Raw genomic sequence first — 9,579 nt, 5'->3', positions numbered from 1 at the left:
CCAAAAAAAAAAAAAAAAAAGCCAAAAGAAAGAAAGAAGGAATAGAAGTGAAGTTCATGAAAGAGCACATCATCATTAAACTTCTGAAAACTAAAGAAAAAGATGTTTAAAGTATCTGGGGAGAGGATGCTTTAGCTATATGGAAACATGAATTTCAATATGGGATTTCTCATCTAAAATCATGGTTTTCTTAAGAAAGTTACATGTTTTTCAAATGTCAAAAATAAAGAACTATCAACCACAAATTCTATAAAGAGAAACAGCTCATCAGGCACAGCAGTATACCCTTGTGACCGCAAGCACTCTTGGAGGCTGAGGCTGGGGGATCACAAATTTAAACCCACCCTGGGCAACTTAACAACTTAATGAGACCCTGTATTTTGTTTTTGTTTTGAGGCAGGATCTCACTATGGTAGCCCAGGCTGGTTTCAAATTCATGGCAATCTTTCCACCTCAGCATTAAAAGGCTGCACCACTATGCCCGGTTAGTGAGGACCTATCTTCAAAATATAGAATACAAAAATTAAAAATGCTGAGGACGCAGGTTAGTATGAAAGTCATGACATCAACACCCACTACCACAAAAAGGAAGGAAGGCAGAGCTGACAAAATCTTAAGAAAACAAAGAAACATGAGAAAATACAAAATATACTGATATCAATGTATGAGTAATTATGGATGTTTCCTTTAGTAGTAAATATTTGGGAATCCTAGATTCCCCCCCATCACCACTGTCAGTGAGATTCATCAAGATACAGCACTAATGAGTAATCCCTACTCCCTTAATTTATTTAATTTATTTATTCATTTATTTGGCGGTACTGGGGATTGAACTCAGGACCTTGTGCCTTCCAGGCAAGCACTTATTCTACTGAGCTATCTCCCTGGCCCCTCCCTTAATTTTCTTAGTTAAAAAGAAAAGTGTTATGCCTCTGCTCAAAATTTCTATCAATTTGACAGTTTCTGTTCTAGTTAAAATGTCAAAGTTTATGAAGATAAAATCATACAAGTATTAGTTTAAAAAAAACACAAGATCAACAGGATTGAACCATCTGAAGTTAAGCCTATTCTAAATAGCATTTGTTAAAGATGAAGCCTAAAGTAGTAACCATCACACTTTACCTTAAAACCCAAGTCATTATAGAGCAAATACCAGTTTTCTTGGTGCACTTTAATTTATAAAGATTGCGTGTCTGTGTTTACAACAAGAATGACTGTGCAAGTTTGACTAGAGACCTATCCAGCAACAACCAAGAAAAGCAACAGCTGGACAGCTTGCAAAACCATGAATTCAAGGTCTGTTTTACAATATTTACCCACAGATTCATTGAACCTACTTCCACTGAGTTTCTAAACTACAGCAAGTACAGTTCAAGGTAATGATAAACAGACAAATGAAGTATGATCCCAGGCCTCCAGGAACGCCTAGTCATGAAACAAATGGGCTCATGAGAAATCATAACAAACATGGGTGACACATACAAAGCATCCAAGGAAGTTTATCATGCCAACAAAGAGATATTTATCCTGATTTGGAAATCACTAGTGAAATGCCCTTGTTCTTCAGGGTTCCAGCACTCTTCCATCCTGTGCTAGGTCCAGTTCTCAGCCCTAGATGCAAATCACACACACATGGGAAAGCACCAGGCCAAATGGATGAGAATCTACAGATGCTTCTGTCTGCTGTCTTCCTTCTGCCATTAAAGCTCTCCAGGTAGCCATCAGGTCATGCTCGTGTTGAAACCACTGGCCCAGGACACCGCACCTACTTCTGATGCTTTATTTTTCCATCCTGGTACAGGCCCTCCATAGCCATCCCCATCTAAGGCCCAACCACTCTTGAGCTATTTTTTGGACATCAAGATGGTACCACTGGATTTCTCCATGCTCTCCAATATCCGTTCCTCTTCCTGGACTTCATTAATAGATGAACAGAACCACCAAGGCGGCAGCCAAGTCATTTTAGGAGTGGGATGTGGCAAGCCTCAAATCCACCAGTTGGCCTCACTGGCCCATCCTCCACCACAGCTTCTGTAAGGACCTCCATGAAGCTCCAGCCTCGTCCTTATCTAATCCATTCTCCTCAGTGCCACCAGAAGAATCAGGGGGTTCTTTCTCAAAATGCATATGTTCCCACCTCATTCATGTGACCTGCACAGACAGGGATTGAAACCCATCTTGATTTCAAAGCTCTGCCCTCAGAGTTAAGAAAAAGAAGATGTCAAGTGAATGAAACAATTATATGTACTTTGAGGTTTTGTGGTTTGGATTGGTTTGGTTTGGTTTGGTTTCATTTGATTTTGCAGGGTTTTTGTTTTTATTGTTTTGGTTTTTTGAGACAGGGTCTATGAAATACTATGTAGTTCAGGTTGGATTTGAACTCACTATGTAGCCCAGGCTGGCCTCGAACTTCAGACCCTTCAGCTTTCACCTTCTGAGTGCTGAGATTATAGGCACTCACAGGTACTTTGACAGCAAACATCAAGAGGAGGATAAATAGGGGGCAGATGTGGGAAAGCTCCAGCACATGCCATGGTAACCGCAAGCACGCACCTTCTCCAGATAGATTCAGTCATTCTGTGCAGCAAGACACATCCTGGGACTGGAACAAGCCAGAATTTGCACGATTTTCCCAGGTTGGAATCCTCCAAAGATGCCTCACCCCTCAGAATAAAACTAGGTCCTCTGACACAAAAGATCATTCACGAGCTGCTTTCCAGACTCACCCCTCATCCTGCCCTTTCTCCAGCCTTCCCAAACCCAGTTCTTTCTCAAATGCATCAGGTTAGCGTACACTTCTGTGCATGTTATTCCCTCTTCCCAAAACACCAGTATTTCCTCACTTTTTCTCATCTAGAGTCAGCTCTTCTGCAAATTTTATTACTTACTGAATGTCAACAATGTGCCTGGCACTTTTCTATAATACAATGCAGCCAATGGAGCTCACCAATTTGTCCTGCCATCTCCCATATTAGGCTTTTCAGGCAAAGGATGAAAGCTCCTGGGGTCAGGGGGATGGCTCAGTAGCATAAGCATCTCCCCAGTTAAGTGTAAGGTCCTGAGTTCAATACCCAGTACCAGAAAAAAAAAATTCCCTTGGCTACTGGACTTAGCACTACCACTATCCAGTATTAGTTTCTTTCCCAGTATGGGAAACAATTCGCGACACCCACAACTTAAGGGAGAGATATTTTGGCCGGCAGTTTGTCGTCTACAGTCTGCTGGCTCCAAAGTAGAGAGGCACGGCAGAAGGGCATGGGACAGGAGGCAGAGCCAGTCAAGGGAAGAGCAGAGAGGGAGAAAGACCTTCCAGGCCAAGCCCACAGTGACACACCTCTTCTGATCAGACCCCACCTCCTAGCAGCAAGTTGGCTCTAACCCCCCCATGACCCAGTCACCTTCCTAAAGCTCCACTATGTGTGCACAACAGGATCTCTGATACTGATTCACCCAGTCTGTGCAGGGTCAGCCCTTGTTATTTCACAAATGCTATCTAGCTATAAACCATAAAAACCACTTCTTAGACAGGGAGGAAAATAAGAGAACAAATCATTATAGTAGTAAGGGAAATGGCAGTAGGGTGCTGCGAAATACAAAAAAAAGTCACCTAAGCTGAACTGAGGAGGAATCTGAAAGAGCACTCTTCACCCCAAGACTGAAGAAACTCTTCTTCCTTGGAGAAGATCCTGTAGTCATTTCTGTCAGTAGTTAGCACAGCCTTAATTACAGTGTGTTGAATGGCCTATTCCCTTAACTGCTTTCTGTACTGGCCCATGGAGAGGAAAAGCCCTGCTACAGAAGGTCTGAAAGGGCTACTTCATTGTGCTGTGTTTGGAAGCTGAAGCAAATTTTTAAAGAAAACAAATGGTAGGATCAGATTCATATGCGAAGAGTACAAGGCTCAGAGGCATCAAGGCCCAAAAGCAGCTGCTGGCTCTGGTCAGAAAAAAAAAACACAAGCAAGGCCTGGACCAATCTTCAGTCCACGAGGACAGAAAAAGATCTGAGGTAGTGTTATAGGCAGCTGAGTTACATAGAAATATTATAGGCAGTCAGACAGAGCTTTAAAAGAGCCAGTGCAGAAGACAGAAGACCTTGCAAAGGCAGACAGCCACCTGCACTGTAGGCCAAATCTCAAAACAAAAAATTAAATGAATGGCCGGCAAGATAGCTCAGCAGACTAAGCACCTGCTTTGGCAAGCCCAAGGACCAAGGTTCAATCCCCATTCCCACGTCCCACGCCAGCCCCCTCCCAGGGCACGCTGAACCAGCCACCAAGTCCAGGTGTGGTGGCGCACGCCTATGATCCCAATGCTGGGGAGGCTGAAAATGGGAGGATCACTACAAGACTTTAAGTCTGAGCTGAGCAGTGAGACCCTGTGTTAAATACATTAAAAAAAAAAAAAAAAAAAAGATAAACAAAGGCATCCACCTACCTCCCTAGGGATGGACATCGGGGACTGATATTCTAAATAGGTATCAATCATTTTGAAAAAAGCCAGGAAGAGTCAATAACCCAACCCCCTACAGGAAGAACCCCTGCTCTATATTCAAGTCGTATTGCTTTATGACTCACTTCCCCAAGTGATCCCGATTTAATCAATTTTACCTGAGCAGTTATACTCTTACTGGTAAACCATAGTTTTGTCCCACCTCACCTGTGGTTTTACTCTATAAAACCCCTGGAAAAGGCAAGTTCCTTGGCAAGCCCCTCAGGTCCCCTTCTGCCCCTCTCTCAGACAGAACTTTCTTTCCCTCAATAAACGTTTTCTGTTCTTCACCTCCGTTGTTCCTAAAATTCATTCTTCCATTTTAGAGAACACTAATTTGTTCCAGGTATCTTTTACGTTGGGAGTTTCTCTCCCTTATATCAGTATTGAGGGGGCAATCGAACCGATTTTTTTTTTTTTTTTTTTGGTGGAACCAGGGATTGAACTCAGGCCCTTGCACTTGCCAGGGAAGCGCTTATCCCACTGAGCCATCTCCCTGGCCCCCAAAAGAGAAAGAGTCGGGACGGGGACGCGAACCGGCCGCGGCCTGAGGGGGCAATCGAGAGAGTGAATGGAGAAGGAAAAGATAACAATGCTTAAGGTATGAAGTATCTATGTGTTGCTGTCCAGCAGAGACACAAAAATCAGGACCTGAAACAAGGGAAGTGGGGGCTAAATACACATCTTTGAGAACTTTAAATATACAGATGCTATTTGAAGCCATGCATGGAAGTATAAGCACGCAAGGAAATTAAGAGAACAGAGAACACCAAACACGAAGGGAACACAACACCATGTTCTCTGAGAAGAGGGAAGTATCTAGGGAAGCTGTTGTTGCTTGTTTTGGATGGTGGAAACCAGACCTTATATACATCTGAAAAATGATACTATGGGGGAGCTCAAAGAGGTCAGCCTTAGAAAGGAAGACACCTCTTCCTCTAGACAAAGATGACACATCCTTAAAAGTTCAGGGCTGATGCCCACCGTCTTTCATGACGCATAAGGCAAAACAAGCAGTGAAGAGTAAGCAAGGCTAGGACAAAAAGTCAAAGCATGGTAAAGATATGTAAATGGCAATACAGGATTTAGTACTACCTAAGAGGAGCCCAGGGAGGAAGTCACAAGCTCTCCAAGCGCTGTAGGTGAGGTTGGGACCTGAGGAGCAGGACAGCACCCAGAGCAGCTCAGTGACAAGATTTTCTCCAGCCTGCCCCGGGGGAGCCCAGGAGCCAAAAAAGCTGACTCAGGCTTGAGATCATCAGAGCAAACAAGGCAAGAATAGCACAAGGCCCAGAACAGTGCTTTTATACTTAATTTCTTAAAGGTCAGATGTACTCTTCTTTAAAAAATGACTTATTATCCTCCGACAGCCAGAACAGTGTAGGGAGGGAGAGAGGGAGAGGGACTGGTGGATAATTCCTCTTTAACTCTTAGAAAACTTGCCAAAACTTCCAGTCCCAAGCAAACGTGATTCCTTCAGCTGCTGATTCTCAGAAAGCCAAACTTGGTTCCCTCTGGCTCTTAAAGGATGGAAATTCCTTGTAGCTCTTTAGATATCTAGCTTTACATACAACACTACTTTAGCTGGGAGACAGAGGCTGGGAAACATAAACACTGTAGCTGGGGGAGGAGGGTGTGATTCTATCAGGAGCAGCCTAAGCATCCTTCACAGAGGTTAAGATAAAACACTTGCAGAATTCAGTTTCTCCTGACTAAATGCAGTCACTAGTTGATTAAGTTAATCCTTTTTTTCATTAATTCGTCCTGCATCTCCCAGCATCGCTCTTCAGGTATAGGGTCAAAAATCTCCCCATGGATGCTGGATTTTACTACCATCCGGAGAGGACCACGGGCCTGCAAAGAGGAGGGGGCCAACCTGAGTGAGCACCCCCCACCGCCGGCCTACTGTGCACCGGCCCCAGGGCCACTTCCACGTTATGAGCAGAGCTGATTTAATGGGGAACCGTGATGCTGAAACTACAGCCCTGGCCTCCAGAGAGTGGGAAAGTATCTGAAAGTTCAAGGTAATGGAAGAGGAGTTGGCTGCGGTGGTTGATGGAAGCAAGAGGCGAGTTAGGGAAAGAAGGTGTCTGGGAGTAAAGGTGCGAGAGACGCAGCGACCCCCGAGGGGTCAGGCACAGGAATGGATAGGGGACAAGTACACAACCTAAGGACAGGGTACGGATGCTTGCGGGCGGGAGTCTCATTCCGGGGAGAAGCCTCCCCAAGATCGCAGAGTAGGACGCGACAGAGGAGGGGCGAGGGCAGAGTGCAGGGAGGAGGCCAGGGGCGGGGACGCGGGTGACCCGCAGGACCCCGAGGGGCGATGTACAGGGAGGCGGGTGCCTGCAAGCAGGGATCTCAATTTGGGGAGAAGCCCCCCAGATTACGAAGCAGGGACAAGGACAGACAGACACAGCCGGAGAGGAAAGGGGCTAGGGCAGAAGGAGAGGCAACCAGGGACACGCGCGACGGGGAAGGGGTGGCGAGCAGGGGTTGAAGCAGACAGGGACGAGGCGCGCGCGAGCGGCGCGGGGACGGGGCACGCGACTGGCCCGGGTTCAGCGGTCCGCAGCGAGCGCGGCGTGCCTTACCTGGGACGAGCGAGGACCCGCCGCGCCCCCTCGCCGGCATCCTGGGCGCAGTTGCTTCTCCCACCGCCCTAGGTGGCGGCCATCGCGCCTTCCCGCGCTCCCTCCTTCACTGCTAGGCGCCAGGCGCCACCACCCTGGCCCGGGCCCGCGGAGACGCGACACCGCCACCCGCTCGCGTGGCCGCCTCAGCAGCGACTCCCACGGTCCCCGCCTCAGCGCCGGCCGCCAGCCTCCTGCCGGCCGCGGAATCTCACCCGGGCCGCGATTGGCTGCCGAGAGTCAGGCCGGGCGATGTGTCGGCCTCTCTGATTGGTGAGTTCCGGGCGGCTCCTCCAGGAGGGGGCCGAGGTTTGGAGCCGAGCAAGCCGGGCAGGCGCCGAGGGGCGGGGTCTGACGTCGCCGCCTCGCAGCAGCCTGCCCCTTGCCACGGCCCTGCACTTGCGCATGCCCTAAGGCTCCCGGGCGTCGCCTGCCTGCGCGGTTGCCGGAGCAACGGTGCGCGTGGGCTAATGGAGGTTAGCCTCCGGGAGGAGGCGGTCCGCGGCGCCCCCTCCCCCACGTGGATGGCCAAGAAGGCCTTCAGAGTGACCCCTGACGCCGAACGCGAGAAAGAGCCTTCCCCCGAAACCCCTTCCTTTCCTTGGACTTTGCTTCACATCCTACCTCCGTCCGCTGCTGGCGGAGCTGCTGTCAAAGCGTGGGTCATGGCTCTCAAATACGCACGTCAAGTCGCGCACAATTACCTTGTCCCCCGAAATGTAAATGCGCAAGAGCGGAGTCAGGGCAGAGAGTGAGTGGGGAACTGACTACCTGATAGAAAAGAAGCAAGAACTGTGAAGGAGGAGAAGGCCAAAGAGAAGAGAGAGAGGGGCTAAAATTACACAACTGAAAATTAATCATTCACTTTTGCAGGTCCTAAGAGGACGTCCACACGAGGTTCTCACTAAGTAGTTATTTCAGCTCTACTAGCTTGCACGGGAGAAAGCACGGGCTCAGGATCTAACAGCTCTATGCAAGATTCCTGTCTTCTCATCCTGGAACCAGTTTTGTTTTGTTTTTGGCGGAACCGGGGATTGAACTCAGGCCCTTGCACTTGCCAGGGAAACGCTTATTTCACTGAGCCATCTCCCCGGCCCCAGTTTTGTTATCTATAGGAATGCGGTCCAGTAGGTGTCTTAGAAAAACCTGCGTTGATTCACACAAAAACGTCTATGTGAATTATTAATAGTGGTTAAAAAGTAAAACTAACCTAAAGGTTCACCAACTGATTAGTGAATGGGTAAAGTATGATCTATTCGCATGACGGAATAGCAGACATGCAAAGCAATGAAGAATTGATACAGCCTACAAAATAAGAAACCTTGAAAATATTAACCTAACTTCTAAGTAAAAGAAACAAGTCACAAAAGACCAAATATTGTATGATTTCATTTATATGACACGTCTAGAATGTCCTAAAGACAAGAAGTAGAGTGATAAATGGCTCGGGCTAGAGGGATTTGAGGGAAAATGACAAGTGTCTTGAGAATGAGCTTGGGGTTTCTTTGGGGGGTGATAAATATGTTCTAAAAGTGATTGTGGCAAGGGTTGGCTATATTAAAAGCCACTGACCACTTTAAGTGGTGAATTGTTTGGTATATGAATTATATCTTAATATAAGTTGTGATTTTTAAAGAAAAATCAAACGTGATTAAAAAAAAAAACAAAACTCAAAAAGCCGCTGGGTATAATGCCTCCCTAAGATAAAGGGCTTAGAGTACAAGATATAAAATATACAGTACTAAAAATGTTTAAATTTTTTAAACGTTATTACTGTGGAAGACTGTGCTATGAATGCCCCTCACTTTGATCACACTTACCTCATCATTCTTACCACTTTCTGCAACAGTTCTGGAAGTCCTCTTTCCCAAATGTCTTTCTGAGGTGTGATGAAAAATATATATCGTATCTCCCTGGCCCCAGTATCGTAAATGCTGCCACCAAGTGCCATCTATTGGAAAGGTGGCTCATGCTAATGTGTCCTCATCCACCTTAGTCACCAGATCTAGCCCTATGCAACTTCTGGCATTCTCCAAAGTCACAATGACCACAAAAAGGAAACATTTTGAATCAGACAGCGAGAACAGCACAACTGAAGATATTCATGAGAGACCATTCCAGCCAGGTGTGGTGGTGCAGGCCTGCAACCCCAGTACGCGGGAGACTGCAGCAGGAGGGGCCTCATGACTTCAAGGCCAGCCTGCACTACACAGTGAGACCCTGTCTTAAAAAAAAAAAAAAAAAAAGAAATCCCACACCTACCATGATACTAAATGGGGAAACACTAAATCATTTACTCTTAGATCTGGTACAAGACAAGGATGACCTCTATCACTATTCCTATTCAATAGAGATCAGGAATCATTAGCTACAGCCATTAGACAAGAGAAAGCAATAAAAGGAATAAGAATAGGTAAAGAAGTTAAATTATCTTTATTTGTGGATGACATGATACT

General features: G+C 46.5%; 1 protein-coding gene across 7 annotated transcripts in view; it reads right to left on the bottom strand.

Moving 5' to 3' along the window:
• The window catches only part of Tpst1 (tyrosylprotein sulfotransferase 1), a 120,176-nt gene extending 112,281 nt beyond the window's left edge, over positions 1 to 7,895 (bottom strand). For 6 of the 7 annotated variants that reach the window (XR_002820953.1, XR_002820954.1, XM_023714500.1 and 3 more), the window contains exon 1: positions 7,085 to 7,301. The gene's annotated coding sequence lies outside the window, so the exon portion shown is untranslated. Of the gene's footprint in view, positions 1 to 7,084; positions 7,302 to 7,747 lie in introns of those variants that run through there. The other variant, XM_023714498.1, reaches the window with a different exon arrangement.
• Between the last annotated feature and the right edge of the window lie 1,684 nt (positions 7,896 to 9,579).

This window comes from Octodon degus, unplaced genomic scaffold (genome assembly GCF_000260255.1).
Source record: "Octodon degus isolate 3935 unplaced genomic scaffold, OctDeg1.0 scaffold00035, whole genome shotgun sequence".
Classification (NCBI taxonomy): Eukaryota; Metazoa; Chordata; class Mammalia; order Rodentia; family Octodontidae; genus Octodon; species Octodon degus.
The sequence above is the reverse complement of the archived record's forward strand: the minus strand, read 5'-3'. Positions and strand labels throughout refer to the sequence as shown.